Here is a 14,741-nt window from a genome sequence, read left to right as displayed (position 1 = left end):
TGGGCTACAGCACACGCAAACGCACACACACACACACACACAAACGGAGCGAACTGTTTCACTGACGCTATCACTCTAATTTCTCCTTTCTCTTTGCAAGTGTGCAACGATTAAAGTGAAAACAGTGAATCCGACAGCGATTAAGAAAATGAATTGGCACCTGAATGGAGTGAAAATTTAAAAACTGTTTCTTTCGGTGATTTTTCTGAAGAAACTGCACCAAGCCACAGACTTTCCCAGAAGAGTAAAGCCTTAAACTATTTCTTTTTACTTTTTCGAATGAGCCTATTTGAAATCATTACAGCGGAAACGAACCGTTACACTAAACGTAAACAAAGCGAAAGAAAGGATAGTTTGTTATTTCCCACAACCTTAAATGAAATTAAGGCCTATTTTGCCATAAATATTATTATGGGTATCAGAAAGTTACCCAGAATAACAAATTCTATCGTAAAATTTTGTTGTATACCCAATTGAATATTAGCTAATAACCCATTTTCTATAGCAATGTTTGAACAAAATTTTAATAATTTTATATATTGTTGAATTTACCTGCATCTACCTGCAATTAGAGTCACTTTGTGACAAAAATTATAGTTTAGAATTGGTTGAGAACATTTCATTAAATTATCTTCCAAAAGTCATGTTAATATATTGATAAATAAAAAAGTTATTGTTGTTTAATGAAACCAGACTAAATTTATGATTACGTTAGAAAATAATTGAAACACATAAGGGGTGTATTTTGGTCAGAAATATAGTAACGAAAGGGTTAAGAAAAACCAAAAAATATTTTATTCTTTATAAATGTTGTGTTCAAAATAACATTTTCTTTTAAGAATGTGTATATAACAAAGTATGTTTATATAACTACGTGGCTTATATCTTTATATATAAAAGTGAAGTTGTGTGTCTGTCTCCTACGATTTAGATTCGTAACTACTCCCACATTTTGCGGTCCAGTTTAACCAAAACCGGGTATCTTATAGTCGTGAGTCATATCGAGCCCTTCTGGGTATTAGCGCGCGTCTACGATGAGTCTATGATTTAAAAAAAAATACCATCATATTTTTCCAATTTAATGCATTTTTTTCGCTATTATATAAGGGAAGTAACTCTCTAAAAATATCTACGATGTGTCAACGATTTAAAAAAAATTTACCATAATTTTTTTTCCATTTTTAATGCATTTTTTTGCTATTTTTTGGCTATAACTCTCTAAAAATGCTTATTTAGTTATTTCCCTTACAAACCCGAGCAACGCCGGGCGATACTGCTAGTTATATATATAAATAATATATAAGGTGATTAGAATTACTTTGAAATTGTATTGATAATACCATACTAAATTCTGGTGTCTCAACTTAAGTACCATATTCATCTGTGTATATATATATATATATATATAGATAGATAGATAGATAGATAGATAGATAGATAGATAGATAGATAGATATATACACAAACACAACTATAATAATACTCTTGTGTATTTCTCCGTCACAACATATAAGAAAAGATGGAGTGATAGATGAATAAGGAAAGAAGGAAGGGGTGATGGAAAACTGGTGGGATGGTGAACATTCAACACCGAAAAGGAAAATCAAACAATGTTTCAACTGTGTGAGTACTGTGTATATGTACAAGAGATTTATGTGAACATTGACAGTATATTAATTTGATTTGCCATCCACATTTATATAAAATACTACAATTATCCGTCAATTTTTAATGGCACAGGGCCAGCTAATATATATAATATATATATATATATATAGATAGATAGATAGATAGATAGATAGATAGATAGATAGATATATACACAAACACAACTATAATAATACTCTTGTGTATTTCTCCGTCACAACATATAAGAAAAGATGGAGTGATAGATGAATAAGGAAAGAAGGAAGGGGTGATGGAAAACTGGTGGGATGGTGAACATTCAACACCGAAAAGGAAAATCAAACAATGTTTCAACTGTGTGAGTACTGTGTATATGTACAAGAGATTTATGTGAACATTGACAAGTATATTAATTTGATTTGCCATCCACATTTATATATAAAATACTACAATTATCCGTCAATTTTTAATGGCACAGGGCCAGCTAATATATATAATATATATAAATATATATATATATATATATATATATAATATATATAAATAAAACTATGTAGTGTAATTTATCACTGATTCTTTTATCACTGCAATAATATAATTTGCTCAACTGTGAACCATGTTATGCTTATCTCAGATTAAGCTGTGATGACACAGAATGTCAAAAGCTGTGACCCAGCAAACACCCACAATGCTTAGCTACCCAGAATGCATTGGCAATTGTTTGTATTTATATGACTGTGTTGTATATATGTTCATTGCTATGTATTTTTTCATAGATTTACATAGTTGTACCCAACATGAGAGCAGTCATCATCATCATCATTGTTTAACGTCCGTTTTCCATGCTAGCATGGGTTGGATGGTTCAACTGGGGTCTAGAAAGCCAGAAGGCTGTGCCAGGCCCAGTCTGATCTGGCAGAGTTTCTACAGCTGGATGCCCTTCCTAACGCCAACCACTCCATGAGTGTAGTGGGTGCTTTTTACGTGCTACCCGCACAGGTGCCAGACGAGGCTGACAAACGGCCACAATCGGATGGTGCTTTTTACGTGCCACGGGCACGGGGACCAGATGAGGTAGCAGTGAACAGCAAAAATTTTTTTACTCTAAGCACAAGGCCCGAAATTTTGGGAGAGGGGCCAGTTGATTAGGTCGACCCCAGTATGCAACTGGTACTTAATTCATCAAGTGAACAGTGAAATATATGAAAGGAACCTGGTACCAACAAACAACACAGATGAATATGTACTCTGCAGGAAAGGGTCTATCTATCTATCTATCCGCTCAGTTGAAGTCGACTCTCGGTTACTCGATGGATCAGTATCCTTCAGTCAGTTCTATTCTAAGCCGCTTCTTTCAGATTGGCTACGTCCATTCTGATATCACTCTTGATGGTGTCAAGCCAGCGGGTTCTTGGTCGGCCTCTTCCTCTCTTGCCACTGACCATTCCGAGCATAATGTCCTACAGGGATTTTCTCTGCATAATATGACCAAAATATGCCAATCTATGCTCGGTGATCCTAGCTTCTAGCAACATTTTTCGTCTGATCTGCTTCTCCATTGGTGAGCCTCGCTGTCCATGGAATCCGTAAAAGTCTTCTCCAACACCAAAGCTCGAATGCATTAATTCTCTTCTGGTCAGCTTTCTTTAGTGTCCAGAATAAGGAAAGGGTAGAGATGATTTTAAAAAATATATAACAGTGGGAGCTTTGAAGCAGTGGTCAACGACTGACCTCAATGAGTCTCAGCATTCATTCCATTGACCAAGTGTTTGGAGAGGATTTATTTATCACAATATTTTAAATTTGAACCAAACTCCAGTGATAAACAAAGATGGATGTATATAGATATACATCATTATCATTGTTTAATGTCCTCCCTACACGCTGGCATGGGTTGGACAGTTTGGCAAGAGCTGGCCAGGCAGGAACCAGCACCATGCTTCTGTGCCTGTTTTGGCATGGATTTTGCAGCTGGATGCCCTCCCTAACACCAACCACTCTGTAGAATGGGCTGAATTCTTTTTATGTAGCACATGCACAGGTGAGGTCAGTTTTGGAATGGCTTTTTTTTTTTACAGCTGGATGCCCTTCCAAATATTAACCAATTTACTTGTGAACTGAATGCTTTTTAAGTGGTATCTGCACTGGCAGAGTCACCAAGTAACTTGCAAGACAAAATCCTTTCAGAGGGGAGGGAACATTGAAGGAGGTGATCTTGTGTCCACTCTATTATATATACATACATACACACACACACACACACACACATACATACACACACACACACACACACATACATACACACACACACACACACATATACATACACACACACACACACACATATACATACATACACACACACACATACATACACACACACAATACATACATACACACACACACATACATACACACACACATACATACACACACACATACATACACACACACATATATATATATATATACACACACACAAATATATACACATATTTTATGTCCATGTTTCAGGCAAGCATGGGTTGGACGTTTTGACAAGATCTAATGTATCTAAGAACTACATTGTGCTCCAATATCTGCTTTGGTATGGTTTCTTTGGTCAGATGCCTTCCAAACACCACCCACTTTACAGCTTACATTTGAAGCCACCAGTTTGTGTGCATAAAAATGCAGAGGCATGGTTCTCTAGTTATAAAGTTTGCTTTAGAATCACACCATTGCATGTTCTATTGTAGTCTTTGGCTGACCAATACCTCAAATTGGTAGATGAAAACTCTGAAGCTTGTGTGTGTGTGTGTGTGTGTGTGTGTATTGATAGGCACATGTCAATATATGCAATAACTAAACTACAAACTAGTTGGAGAAAGTTCAGAGAAATATATTTTCTCTGTCGGTAACAAAAGGTATCTTTCAGAGTGAAAGAAGTTGTTTGATTCTTCTAAATGAAATCCATGCTTCTTTATGAAGAGAAATTCATCATCATCTATTGTCAATTGCCATTTGCAGTAACTCGGAAATTAACCTGCAAGCACAGAGAGATTGATCTCTGAACCAATGACACTACTGTGGGTTTTTTTTCTTTTTTTTTTTTTCTACTGTAGGAACAAGGCTTAAAATTGAGAGAGGTGATGCCAATTATATGAAGTCCAGTATTCAACTGGTACTTATTTTATCAACCTTGAAAGACCGAAAGGAAAAATTGACAGGATTTGAACTGAGAATGTAAAGCCAAGAGAAATATTTCAGTATTTTGTCCAGCGTGCTAACGATTCTAACGTCCAGCGCATTAACGATTCTAGCGTCCAGCACGCTAACGATTCCAGCGTCCAGCGCGCTAACGATTCCAGCGTCCAGCGCGCTAACGATTCCAGCGTCCAGCGCGCTAACGATTCCAACGTCCAGCGCGCTAACGATTCCAACGTCCAGCGCGCTAACGATTCCAACGTCCAGCGCGCTAACGATTCCAACGTCCAGCGCGCTAACGATTCAACGTCCAGCGCGCTAACGATTCCAACGTCCAGCGCGCTAACGATTCCAACGTCCAGCGCGCTAACGATTCCAACGTCCAGCGCGCTAACGATTCCAACGTCCAGCGCGCTAACGATTCCAACGTCCAGCGCGCTAACGATTCCAACGTCCAGCGCGCTAACGATTCCAACGTCCAGCGCGCTAACGATTCCAACGTCCAGCGCGCTAACGATCCAACGTCCAGCGCTAACGATTCCAGCGTCCAGCGCGCTAACGATTCCAACGTCCAGCGTGCTAACGATTCCAACGTCCAGCGCGCTAACGATTCCAACGTCCAGCGCGCTAACGATTCAACGTCCAGCGCGCTAACGATTCCAACGTCCAGCGCGCTAACGATTCCAACGTCCAGCGCATTAACGATTCTAACGTCCAGCGCATTAACGATTCTAACGTCCAGCATGCTAACGATTCTAATTGGTGTTAACAACATAAATTATATACACAACCAGGCTGCAAAACCTCAAGAGTACAGAAATACATACAGAACTTGTTTCTTCAACCCTAATCCAACTTAGTCAACTACTACAACCACCACCACAACCAGTAATGGGACATATACACAGTATACAATATCTCCCTGCACCCTTACTCATTTCACTAGCAAAACAGAGAAATAGATGTTTGTAAACTACTTTCCCTCCCTCATCTAACTATATTCACAGAGCTTCTTGTTCCCAGCACTCTACACACACACACACACACACACACACACTATACTTAAGAAAATATAAACCAAACTCAACACCAAAGCTAAAGAAAAACCAACAAACAAAAAAAAGTATTGTATTACAATGTTTTAAATAAGTCAGAGATGGTCACAGCACATTCTTGGGGACTGGGAATGAAATGTTAATTCTCGCCAACGAAATATTTCTCCGAAATCTTTACTCCCCTAATAGATTTAAATTTTTTTTTTTGTTGTTTTTTTGCTACAGCAGAGGTGGTGGTGGTCATCATTAGTGTTGTCAATATTTCAAATGGTTCTGATTAAATGACAATGTTTATTTGCTGTGGGAAAGGAACGGGAGTAATTTGTTTGCTTTTTTCTTCGACATGGCGATGTAATATCATTGGTGGATGTGTGTGTGTGTATATACATATACATATATATAAAGTTAATCCAAACAAGAAAGCACAAAAAAACACAGCAACGCGAGGATGTGGAACAAATATAATATTATTGGACGCTCAGGAAAGAAGGAAAGAAGGAGGGTTTAACATTTCGAGCGGAGCTCTTCGTTGGAAACATAGAAGGAAAGATCCAGAGAAGGGAAGACGGGGGGGGGGAATCGCCAACGGTACACACGAGGTCACATTTTGATATATATATATATATAAAGATAGATAGATAGATATAAGGGGCATGCCACCTGGATAGGCAAGGTAGGCGGTGCCTAACCTGACTGAAATAGATCGATAGTAACATTTTCCTTTTATGGCGAAATATGCACCTAATTCAATAAAATCATGAAGGTTACTCAGATTACTATGCATAAAATGCAAAATATTTCATTTTTTCATAGATTAGGTAGGCATAATTTGCCCCTGCCTTTCAATCTCAGTATTAAAGCTACGCATATCATTGCTGTAGTACACCTGCTGTGTACATTCCTACAACAATATTTTCTTTACTTCTGTCTTTATAGCGCATAAATCTGTCTCCAACTCAATCACAAGCCTATATACATAATCACCAACAGCCTACCCTCAGTAATTACATGTATGAATGAATGAACGAGTCTATGAATGAATGAGTGTATACATTGTGTGCATTGTATGTACTGTATGCATTGTATATATTGTATTTATGTCTGATGCAGTTTTGTTTTTGATACAGTAAAAAATATTTTTAAAAATTCAGCCTCCGAGATGTATCATTTAAATGTTAAGAACTAAGTTTTATGCTTAGATAATACAGTAATTGGATATGCTTGTATAGCATGACATTACCATCCTGCAGTCATTCAGGCTCAAAGTCCGATTGCAGGATGATACATGGCACGCTTTATAATCTCATTCTATCTGACCATGAAACTTAAAGTCACTCAAATCTTGTACCTATTAAATCTTTCTCTTTCTTACACACACACACACAAAAACCTACATGGTTCTGGGTTCATCCCACTGCGTGGCATCTTGGGCAAGTGTCTTCTACTATAGCCCCGGGCCGACCAATGCCTTGTGAGTGGATTTGGTAGACAGAAACTGAAAGAAGCCTGTCGTATATATGTATATATATAAATATATGTGTGTCTGTGTTTGTCCCCCTAGCATTGCTTGACAACCGATGCTGGTGCGTTTACATCCCCGTCACTTAGCGGTTCGGCAAAATAGACCGATAGAATAAGTACTGGGCTTACAAAGAATAAGTCCCGGGGTCGATTTGCTCGACTAAAAGGCGGTGCTCCAGCATGGCCGCAGTCAAATGACTGAAACAAGTAAAAGAGAGTAAAGAGAGAGTATAGTCTAAGGGCTGTTCACAGTAACTATTATTACATTGACATTCAAGGGAAAAAAACAGTATAAAGTAAAAATATACTGTTTGGGGCATAGTCCATTGTTGGATGACACGACAGGGAAGTTCAGGGCAGACTAGGAAGAGAATGAAGAGAGGAGATAAAAGAGAGGGAGAAAGAAAGAAAATAGAAATGGATTGGGTTAACATGTGTGACATTACTGTTGATGTTTTTAACCACAGGCTTGATCATTGATAGGTTTTCTTGATCAGAGCAAAAAGCCAAGACCAGCTGGGTTTTATTTTTCTCCCTGTGTACAAGAGAAACCTGGACCACATTAAATTTTTCTCTCACTAAAATGGTAAGCATGCAAATGAGACTGTGTGGTAAAGTAGGTGGCTTCACAAATTCATGGTTTTGGGTTCAAGTCCCTCAACGCAACACTTTGGACAAGTATCTTTTGCTTAGCATCTCAAGTTGATCGATGCCTTATATGAGTGAATTTGGTAAATGCGTGTGTGTGTGTGGAGGGTCTGTCCTAGTTTTGACAGTTTAATGGTTGTAAAATGATTGTCACTTTCATACAAGCAGTGTCATTCGTTTCCAATACTCTGCTAGAACATGTCTGGCCATGAGGAAATATCTATTTCTTTACTACCCACAAGGGGCTAAACACAGAGAGGACAAACAAGGACAGACAAATGGATTAAGTTGATTATATCGACCCCAGTGCGTAACTGGTACTTATTTAATCAACCCCGAAAAGATGAAAGGCAAAGTCGACCTCGGCGGAATTTGAACTCAGAACGAAACGGCAGACGAAATACGGCATTTCTGCCAGAATATATCTTATTTGGAAAAAAGGTGATGGTTGGCAAAAGGAAGGGCATCCAGCCGTAGAAAATCTGCCTCAATATACCCCATCCAATCCTTGAAAGCATAGTAAAGTGGATGCTAAATGATAGGTTTGTTCCCCCACCCACCCACCCACCGCTTGACAGTAGGCATTGGATTCTTTACCTCATGCTAAGTTAGCGGTATGGGAAAAGAAACCAACAGATTAACCCTTTAGTGTTCAGATTATTCTATCAAACATAATGCTTATTGATTCCCATTGATTTGAATTAATCATGCATTATCTCATATCTTCAAGATCTTGATGGTGTAATTACTTAATATAGAATAACATTGTAGGGTAGGTGCGAGAGCCTGGATCTGGTCAGTTTGAACATAAAACAGGTTAAATATTTTGGCCAGATATGGCCAGTTTAAATACTAAAGGGTTAAGTACCAGACTTCGAAAAATTACAGGAATTGATTTGTTTCAACAACCCAAAAAAGGTGGGGCTCCAGTACAGTCAAATGACTGAAACAAGTGTAAAGAAACACAATTTGAGAAACATTTCGTTGCTATTTCTAACATATCAAGCAACCACATAAAGTCCCACCTCATTACCGTGAGAACTGTCGTTACTGTCTCCTATCGGTAGTGTGCTGGTTGGTGGTAGTTGTTTAGTTCAAGGTCAGCCACGATCTGGCAGATTTATATAATCAATCAAGCTGACAGCAACTGGGATTTTCTTCTTTTTTCATTTTTATTTCAACTAATATCCCCCTTATCTGTTCGTATGTTTTACGTCAGGATATGATTGGAGAGAGATTTGGCTGCTATATCTAAGAGATCAACCAACGAAATAGAAGATCACTCATTGTTTAGACCTAGGAGAATCATTATCAACCAGATCAAGGATCAAAGATATCTGTCATGATCACGTTGTCTTATTTTCAGAGTCCTTATATATATATATATATATATATATATATATATATATATATATAGATATATATATATAATATATATATATATATATATATATATATATATTATATTATATTAATTAGAGACAAAACCACTATTAGGCAAATCAAACAATGAAAGACTTAAGCCAATACATATGATTAATTTATATTATTTAAATATGTAACAATTATAAAAAAATATAATTAATATCCACTACGATCGTTTCCTGCCTGCTGTCTTCAAATTTTTGAGTATATATATATATATAAATAAATATATATATACTAAAATGGTTGAATTTACGATCTAAGAGGAATTTAACTTCAATTTCTAGTTAGTTGAGCTACTACATAGAAACTCATAACTGATGTCGTTAGTGTTTCTTTAATAATTTTCGTGATATATATGTACCTTTTACAACCACCAGCTAGTGGTAACACTGACTAAAGCCACATGGATGTATACAACAGTCATCCAGTTGACTGCAATCAATTCTACCTCCTACACTGCCCTGGTCATCAATCCTCAAAGATTACTCCGCTTTTGGTGAATTATTGTTTGAATTTTCTTTTGTGCCTTTATAAACTTATTAGCAGTATCGCCCGGCGTTGCTCGGGTTTGTAAGGAAAATAACTATATAAGCATTTTTAGAGAGTTATAGCCAAAAATAGCAAAAAAATGCATTAAAAATGGAAAACAAATTATGGTAATTTTTTTTTTAAATCGTAGACTCATCGTAGACGCGCGCTAATACCCAGAAGGGCTCGATATGAATCACGACTATAAGATACCCGGTTTTGGTTAAACTGCATCGCAAAATGTGGGAGTAGTTAGGAATCTAAATCGTAGGAGACAGACACACAACTTCACTTTTATATATAAAGATTACACACTTTTTTTTTATGTAGTCTCATACAGTGTCGTCCATCATCGTTCCCAATATTTTTGTCAGCCCTTAGTGTAGTATATAAAAAAAAAACCCATTTTCTCCAGACACTATATCTAGGACAACCTTATCAAATGTGTTCTTCCTTTCGTACACAAACGGCGGGATATGATTTAAGAGAATTTGATTACTATCTTTAGTTGTCGAATGACCGACCATATATGCACAGGGCGTTCACATTGGATCGTTTTCACTCATTTGTTAAACACCAGTACGAAATACCTCGAGTTTTCGAGTTATTTATTATAACAACCTCTTCAACTTTTCGTTTTAGAGCAGTGGTTCCCAAACTATGAGTCGCGACCCACAGATGGGTCGCGAACGGAATCTTAGTGTGTCGCGAAAAGTTATAAAATTACGCATTTGCTTTGATTAACTGCTGTCTATCGAGATAGTTCAGTAGAGTTAAGTGGGTCGTCATAAACTGGTGCGATAAATAGTGGGTCGCGACTCTAAAAAGTTTGGGAACCACTGTTTTAGAGGCTCCATTGGAAGCTTTTTGCTATGCAGCTGTATTACAGCATGTACTGGTACAAGATCGATCCACACAAATTATGAACACAAGCCATCTCTCTTGACAAAACCATTAAAGAAAAAGCGGGCGATCTTTCGTCTCTAGTAGACCTTTCCGTCGATTTCCGTAAAAAAATATTTTTTTTTTTACATATGGGCTTGCGGGAACTTTTGAAGTAATATACATACATATACACCGAGTAAAAAATTTCAGTTATCTCTTTCTTTCACACACACTAACAGAAGCACTTCACTTACACAACATACTGTCTGTCTCCCACACCCCATCTAACACACACACACACACACACACGTACATCAATGCTTCCCCTGGACGGTAAATTCAAAAGAACTTCCCTCGTCATACAATCGCTTTCTCTTAGTCTCTTTCGCTGTCATTACTTCAAAAGTTCCCGCAAGCCCATATGTAAAAAAAAAAAATTTTTTTTACGGAAATCGACGGAAAGGTCTACTAGAGACGAAAGATTGCCAAAAAGCGAATAACTCCAACTCTGGTATACGCCGTAGTTTAAATTTTTCACTCTCTTCCTTTAACGAACATTAAGAGACCTATATACTGTCACTTCTAAACAACATATATAAGAAGGTGAAAACACTATACACTCCTCTAACATTTCCGTATACAAGCGTCATCAACGTACAATCAGTACAAAACACTATTTCCGTAAAGAGGACATCTCTCGTATAGGAAATGTCAACCCGCTTTCTTTCGGTAGCACAACGAAACAATTGCTCATACTTATTCTTTCTCACCCTCTCTATGCATTAAAAGGAACACACAGCCAAGAAGATAATTGATTGTAGGCTTCAAAATCGTCAATGATTTCATGACATCACCAAAACTACAGGGTTGTTTTTTTCTATTTTTTTCTTTTAATTGGTATGGTGTAAGAAGCTTGCTTCCCAACCATATGGTTCTGGGTTCCGACCAAGTGCGTGGTACCTTGGGTAAGTGTTTTCTACAAAAGCCTTGGGTTGACTAAAGCCCTGTGTGTGGATTTGGTAGACGGAAACTGAAAGAAGCTCATTGTAAACTGTAGCGTGTGTATCCCCGTCGCCCCACTACCGTTTGACAACCGTAAACAAACGTTGGTTCATTTACGTCACCGTAACTTAGCGGTTCGGCAAAAAAGATTAAGTACCAGTATTTTTTCTAAAAAGTACTGGGTCTATTCGTTCGACAAAAACCTTTGGCGATCCTTCGGTATAAGTACCGTAAGAGGCTTTATTTACATTTCTTAAGATAACAGAAACCCTTTTCTCCCCCCTAACTCCCCCCCCCCCCCCCCCCATATATATTTAAAAAAAAAAACACTTTCTTGAAATGTTTCCGGTACTTATACCGAAGTTACGCCAAACCTTTCAAGGCGGCACACCAGCATAGCCGCAGTTCAATAACCGAAGACAAAAAATAAATAAATACTTCGTCTCTTATCAGCCCCTCTTAGGCCATGAAGAAAACTCAAGTAAAATCCTATTTAGTGCAATTATTGATAGCAACTTTAGAAAGCCAGTCGACCACTTAGAGAATTCTTCATCAAATATCTACAAGGTTACAAACTCTCTCCCTTTGTGTGAACTAAATTAGCATTGCGCATACCATATCACACCTCAATTCTGGTTCCCCTGAAAACATTTCCATCCAATTTTCACTTCACCACACCTTTAAGCTCTTCAGCCACCCCAATCCTTCCACAGAGCTATTCAATTCTCTAAAATTCCATCCCAAAGAAACCTACCTATAACCTAACGTTTTTTTTTTTTTTTTGTTTTTCCTTTCCTTTCGAATACCGACTTCAAGAAGTTCAACCCGGAAACCAACAACGTTGATTTCATTGGTCTGAAAGACCGTACAAAAGACAATGAAGCACTGCCGTAGATCGTATTAAAAGAAAGAGCCAATCAACACACCAATATTATGTAACTTACTACGCCAGGAATGACGCGAAAGATCTCATGGCCAGTAATGCACCTAAAACAAGAGAGGGCGTGTGATCTAGTGGTTAGAATGTTTGGCTCATTATTATTAATATAACGGGTGGTTAGCCAGTTTATAACCGGTCTTGTCGCCAATTTATATATCGGCGTGGGTATTGAGAAGAATGACGATTGGCAATTTTATAATAGTGGAAATTTATTAAATAATTTAATCGATTTATAACGTGTTCGGTTTGAAATCATAATAAATATATTTCTTGAGCAGAGAGCTGTGGTGATAAATTCGTCATAACTTAATTATAAGTATTTATCACCATACATAAACCCTAGGTCAGATTACATAAACGCTGTGGTGAGTTATATACACCAAGGTGCTGAAAGTGCATGTATGTTGAATATAATAAAGCTCACTCTTTTTCACCGCTATAATAACAGTTTCAATAGTTACAGAAATAAATTTCATCAACAGGTTGAAGAAATGAAAAGAAATTATTTACTAGATTAATTTATTTGCGTACATTTAATATTTACAGTACGTTTTTATAAGTCAAAAGAAGACTGCTGTAGAAAGTTACGACATAAAATTTATTTATATTAACTAATTCTTCCATAACTAAGCTACAAGAGTTTTAAACAATTCAAAATAGCCTTGTTGAATTAGACAAAAGACTTGCCATGGCAATAACCAATATCTCAAGAAACTGAGTGTCGTGGAATCAAGTGACAACCAACGAACACTGATTTATTTCCCCAAAATCAGGGTTTTTATAACTGCTCATATCTGAATTCTAAGAACTGTATTTCGTGAAAGATTTCTCTTTGACGAAAGTCAGAATTCAAATATCGGCAGTAATTTTAACCAATGAGAAACTTATAATTATACCTATTCGGCCAACATGACTGTCGACAAAGGTTTATTAAGCACTTGCTACTACAATAGTGTCGTGGTGGATCAATTTCTGGGCTGGTGAAGTGTTTTATTTCATTTCATGTTGTACATGGCTTTCTACTCGGTTAAAATGACTTTCTGAAACTGGGTGCTCTTTCTCGCATCAGATGTCAGCCGGAACAACTAGCATGTTTACTGACTCAAGCTCGATGTAGAAGATGACGGGTAGATGTCTATGCCTGTGACTACACAGACACCTAAAAGAATTAATGAAAGTGTGGTTGATATTTCCAAACCACTACTCGCAATCGAATGACTGGTGACAGTTACAAAGCACACACGTTATCTAATAGGTTGGAGTATCGTTCAATTATACTGATGATTAATAGCAGACATCAATTTAAGAATGGCGTGCTGCCAGAAATCGTTGCAGCATCGGATAAATATGTTTTTAAGTATTTGTTCTAATCCTTAAGTTCTGAGTTCAAACCCCGCCGAATTCTACTGTACCTTTCATCTTTTCGAGGTCCATAAAATACAATACCAGTCAAGAAGTGGAGTCGATGATATCGACTAACATTCTTGCCTCAAAATTGTAAGGCAAAAAATGGTTGAGAAACTGCTCTAGACGAACAGATTAAAATACCTAACTACCGTGATTTGTCAGTGAATTATATTTTCCAACCCTATGACATGTTCAGAGAGAGAAAAAAAAAAGTTTTTGTTAACCTTAGCGTCATGTTTTACGTGATGCACCTCAGCAATGCCGTATTTCGGATAACCTTAGAAATTTCTTGATACCAATATTCTGTTTTAAACAGTATATTTGCAATGTGAATTTTGATACAATATTAATCTCTCTATATATAAACGGCAGTTTGTCTGTGTGTCTGTTTGCTTGTACCCTCACCCTGACCACGGCTTTCAACCAATTCTGATGAAACTTGACACACACATAGCCCAATGTCATAATTCAAAACTAACGCAGCGAAAATTTTGAAAAGTTCCCCCAGTTCTGAA

The 14,741-nt window shown here is 37.3% G+C and overlaps 1 protein-coding gene and 1 long non-coding RNA gene across 3 annotated transcripts in view; both read right to left on the bottom strand.

The window, feature by feature from the left end:
• LOC115222694 (switch-associated protein 70) overlaps positions 1-14,741 on the bottom strand; it is a 160,462-nt gene that overhangs the window by 129,431 nt on the left and 16,290 nt on the right. The gene's annotated exons all lie outside the window — the stretch shown is intronic.
• LOC118767317 lies at positions 4,135-11,751 on the bottom strand. The gene is made up of 3 exons (XR_005003229.1): positions 11,741-11,751; positions 11,335-11,345; positions 4,135-4,707 (listed from the first exon to the last, which is right to left on the bottom strand). It is a non-coding gene; the product is annotated as an uncharacterized LOC118767317 (long non-coding RNA).

This window comes from Octopus sinensis, linkage group LG20 (assembly GCF_006345805.1).
Source record: "Octopus sinensis linkage group LG20, ASM634580v1, whole genome shotgun sequence".
Classification (NCBI taxonomy): Eukaryota; Metazoa; Mollusca; class Cephalopoda; order Octopoda; family Octopodidae; genus Octopus; species Octopus sinensis.
The sequence above is the reverse complement of the archived record's forward strand: the minus strand, read 5'-3'. Positions and strand labels throughout refer to the sequence as shown.